The sequence below is a fragment of the Talpa occidentalis genome, unplaced genomic scaffold (genome assembly GCF_014898055.3).
Source record: "Talpa occidentalis isolate TD23 unplaced genomic scaffold, MPIMG_talOcc4v2.1 talOcc4.7, whole genome shotgun sequence".
NCBI classification, from domain to species: Eukaryota; Metazoa; Chordata; class Mammalia; order Eulipotyphla; family Talpidae; genus Talpa; species Talpa occidentalis.
In genome coordinates, this window is record NW_023605083.1 from 75,824,319 (window position 1) to 75,829,318 (window position 5,000).

Genomic DNA, 5,000 nt, shown 5'->3' on the forward strand with positions numbered 1-5,000 from the left:
TTTTTTTGTGATTCCATATGAATTTCATCAATAATTGTTCTATTTCTTTGAAGAATGACATTGAAATTTTGATTGGAATAGCATTGAATCTGTATATTGCTTTTGGTAGGATGGCCATTTTAATAATGTTTATTCTCCCAATCCATGAGCAGGGGATGTTTTCCATTCTTGTGTCTTCTTCTATTTCTTTTAACAGTGTTTATAGTTTTCTTTGTATAGGTCCTTTACCTTTTTGTTAGATTTATTCCCAAATATTTGATTTTTTTTGTTTCAATAATAACAGGTGGTTTTTTTGATTTCTTCTTCTTCAGATTTATTGTTTGTGTATAGGAAGGTTACTGACTTTTGCGTGTGAGATTTGTATCCTGCCACTTTACTGAACTGATTGATGAGTTGAATTAGTTTTCTGTGGAGTTTTTGGGGTTCTCTATGTATATTATCATATCATCTGCAAAGAGTGATAGTTTGACTTCTTCTTTCCTATTTGGATTCCTTGGATGTCTTTCTCTTGTCTTATTGCTCTGGCTAGACTTCCAGTATTATATTGAAAAGCAGTGGTGAAAGTGGACATCCTTGTCTTGTTCCAGATCTTAATGGAATTGCTTTCAGCTTTTCCCCTTGAGAATGATACTGGCTGTTGGCTTGTCATATATGGCCTTTATGATGTTGAGGTACGTTCCTTGTATCCAAGAATTTCAAGGGCTTTTATCATGAATGGGTGTTTGCACTTTGTTGAAAGCTTTCTCAGCATCTATTGATATATCATATGGTTTTTATATTTCTTTTGTTGATTGTTGGATAACGTTGATTGATTTTCGGATGTCGAACCATCCTTGTGTCCCTGGAATGAATCCTACTTGGTCGTGGTGAATTACCTTATGGATACACTGTTGGATTCTGATAGCTAAAATTTTATTGAGGATTTTTGCATCAGTGTTCATTAGGGAGATTGGCCTATAGTTTTCTTTTTTTGTGTTGTCCTTGTTCGGTTTTGGTAGTAGTGTATGTTGGCTTCATAGAACGTGTTAGGTTTATACCTCCTTCTCAATTTTTTGGAAGAGTTTGTGAAGGATAGGCACCAATTCGTCTCTGAATGTTTGGTAGAATTCATTGTAAATCCATTCATCTCCTGGCTTTGTTTTTGGGGAGGTTTTTGATTACCATTTCAATTTCGCTAATTGTAATTGGTCTGTTTAGGTGTTCTATTCTTCTTTATCTATCTTGGGTGATTGTAGAGTTGTGGGAATTTGTCCATCTCCTCTAGATTGTTGAACTTGTTTCCATATAACTGTTCATAGTAGTTACTGATTATTCTTTTGATTTCTGCTGTGTCCGTTGTGATTTCTCCTCTTTCATTTATTATCCTATTTATTTGTGCTTTCTCCCTTTTTGCCCTTGTGAGCCTGGCTAGGGGTTTATCTATTTTATTTATTTTTTCGAAGAACCAGCTCTTGGTTTCATTGATCTTTTGGATTGTTTTTTTAGTTTCGATTTCATTTATTTCTGCTTTGTTTTTATTATTTCTTTCTTCTGCTGGTTTTGGGGTTTTTTGTTGTTCTTTTTCTAGATCTTTGAGCTTCGAGATTAGGTTGTTTCTTTGAGTTCTTTCTTGTTTCTTGATGTGAGCTTCTATTGCTATATATTTTCCTCTTATTACTGCTTTTGCTGCATCCCATACATTTAGGAAATTGGTGTCCTCCTTGTCATTCAATTCAAAGAATTTTTTAATTTCTTCTTTTATCTCCTCGCTAGTCCAGTGGACTTCCAGTAGTGTGGGTTTCAATCTCCACGAGGTAGGAGAGTACCTTGCCTTCTTTTTATGGTTTATTTCTAGTTTGATGCCTTCATGGTCAGAAAAGATGGTTGGTATGATTTCAGTCTTGGTGTATCTGTTGATGTTTGTCTTGTGCCCCAGTATATGATCGATCCTAGAGAATGATCCGTGTGCGCTTGAGAAAAATGTATACTCAGATTTTTTTGGGTTTAGTGTTCTATATATGTCTGTTAAGCCCAAGCACTCTAGATCCTTATTTAGAGCTTTAGTGTCTTTACTTATTTTTTGTCTTGTTGATCTATCCATTGTTGATAGTGGTGTGTTGAAGTCTCCCACTACGTATGTGTTTTCTCTGATGTCTGTTTTCAGAGATGCCAATAGTTGTCTGATATATTTTGGTGCTCCTTCGTTTGGTGAATATATGTTAATGAGGGTTATTTCTCTTGAAGTATTGTCCCCTTGATCATAATGTAATGACCACTGGGGTCTCTTTTTATCTTTTTAAGTTTGAAATCTGTTTTATCTGATGTGAGTATAGCTGTTCCTGCCTTCTTTTTCGGTCCATTTGCTTGTAGAATTGTTTTCCATCCTTTAACTTTGAGTCTATTTTTATCTTTTTGCAGCTAAATGTGTTTCCTGGAGACAGCAAAATGTTGGGTTTTGTTTCTTAATCCAGCCTGCAACTCTGTGTCTTTTTATTGGAGAGTTTAGTCCATTTACATGTAGAGTTAGTATTGATATGTTAGCATCTGTATTTGCCATTGTGTTTGTCTTTCCTTTGATTTTATTTATTTATTCTTTTAATAACTTTCTTTGGCCTTCTTTTGTTGTTATTCATCCCTCTGAGGTTCTGTCTTTAGGACTCCTTGTAGCATTTTTTGGAGTGGGGGTTTAGTCGTAATAAAATTCCAGAGTTTCTGTTTGTCTGGGAAGGTCCTTATACTTTCTTCAAAGAAGAAGGAGAGCTTTGCGGGATAGAGTATTCTTGGTTGGCATCTGTTTTCTTGGAGTCTGTTGACTATGTCCCTCCACCCTCTCCTTGCCCGTAGTGTTTCTTCAGAGAAGTCTGATATAAGTCTGATTGGTTTCCCTTTGAATGTTATCTGTTTCTTCCCTCTTGTTAGTTTCATTATTTTTTTCCTTGTCTTGGATTCTTGGGAGCTTTACTATTATGTGTCTTGCTGTATTTTTCCTTTCGTCGTGGAAGTTTGGTGTTCTTCTTGCTTCTTGTATATGAATTTTCAGATCCTTCTTCGCGTTTGGGAAGTTCTCTTCAATTATATTCATGAATATTTTCTCTGTTCCTACATCTCTCTCCTCTCCTTCTGGGATTCCTATAACTGTTATATTTCCTTTCCTCATGGAGTCAGATAGTTCCCGAAGTCTGTCTTCGGTCTTTTTCCTTCGTACTTCTCCTTCCTTTTCTGTTTTAGTTCTTTTTATTTCTGTGTCTTCAAGAGTACTTATTCGTTCTTCCATTTCATCTATTCTGCTTTCATTGCTTTTCCCAGAGTTCTTTAGCGTCTCCATTAATTCTTTGATCTCCTGCATTTCTTTTACTTCCCTCTTAAGGGACTCAATTTCATTCTTCTGGTCATTAATTATTTTCCCCTTATCATTGTTTTCCTTTATGACTTCTGTCAGTTTTTTAATCACAGCAATTTTAAATTCTCTATCTGGAAGGCTCAGAAGTTCTTCCAAGTTACTGTCGTTGCAATCTGGTAGATGGTTTTCTTTTTGCGGTGTGCTTTTTTGCTGAGGAGTTGCTGGGTTGCGTGTGGTTTTTCTACTCCCTACTGCCTGTTTCTAATTTGCCGTATTCCTTGTGACACTGTGTTGCTGGTACTGGCCGGCATCTTGGGCGACCTTCCCAGCTCACCACTGGCTCCTCTGGGGAACTTCTGCTGGGTTCACAAGTCTCCAGCAAAGAAAGGTCCCTGTTGCAAAATGGCGATGGGGGAACGCGCTCCCCTGCACGCCCGGTCTGCCCCAGCGGTGGGTGCTGCTCCCCTCTGGGCTGGAACTGCAGGCTAGAAGGTGCCCGGCGTGGGCAAGCCTCCCAGCTTAACCTCTGTCTCCTCGGTGAGCCTTCTGCTGGGTTCACACAGTCTCCAGCAAGAAAGGTCCCTGCTGCAAAATGCCGGTGCCGGGGACGCGCTCCCCTGCACGCCCGGTCTGCCCCAGCGGTGGGTGCTGCTTCCCTCTGGGCTGGAACTGCAGGCTAGAAGGCGCCCAGCATGGGCAAGCCTCCCAGCTTACCTCTGTCTCCTCGGTGAGCCTTCTGCTGGGTTCACACAGTCTCCAGCAAGAAGGGTCCCTGTTGCAAAATGGCAATGCGGGAACGCGCTCCCCTGCACGTGACACAGGCATTTTAAATGCATATGCTAATGAAAGGATTCTGAATAGGCCATGTATCATATGATTCAGACTATATGACATTTTTAGAAAAGACAAAATTGTATAGAAAGTAAAATGATGAGTGGTTGACAAGGATTTGTGGGAAGGGAAACATAGGTAGAGCACAGGGCATTTTTAAGACAATAACACTATTTTGTATACTACTTGGTGGTTAACCTGTTATTACACATTTGCAAAAGCTATAAAACTGAACAACATGAATGAACTCTAATGTAAAATGTGGACTTAGTTAATAATATATCAATATTCATTTATTAGTTATTTGAAGATATATTAATAGTGGAAATTATGTTGGAGGGCTGTAAGGGGAATAAAAGAGTCTGGGAGTTCTGTGTATATGCCACCAGTTCTTCCATAAATCTAAAATTGGTCTAAACTTAAGTATTAATTTAAAAAAGTTATGTAGTATGTGAAAATCAGATGCATGTATTATAAATAGATTGTTATTTTATTAAACATAAAACTAATGCAAACAAAACTACTACTTCATATATTCTCTAAGTATTAACATAGTATTTACCTAATATGTGATATTTTTATTTACCACTTAGTTATGCAAGCTTTTTTTTTTTCAACTCCATAGTATTTTTTTTGAGGGAATTGAGGTATAAAGATCAGAGTTAGCATAATGTCTTCTCTTGCTCAATTATTAAGAGTTTTATTTTGGTACATTTTTTAAATTTAAAAGCTTGAATAGCATTGAATAAATTTGCCTGTGAATAGTTCAGAAAAACTTTAGACAATACAAAAATGACTTTTCCTTTCCTTTGTGATTGCCTTTCCACACTGTCCTGAAGCTGTTATTGCT

The 5,000-nt window shown here is 37.4% G+C and overlaps 1 protein-coding gene across 1 annotated transcript in view; it reads left to right on the forward strand.

Moving 5' to 3' along the window:
- ERCC6L2 (ERCC excision repair 6 like 2) overlaps positions 1–5,000 on the forward strand; it is a 135,931-nt gene that overhangs the window by 41,528 nt on the left and 89,403 nt on the right. The gene's annotated exons all lie outside the window — the stretch shown is intronic.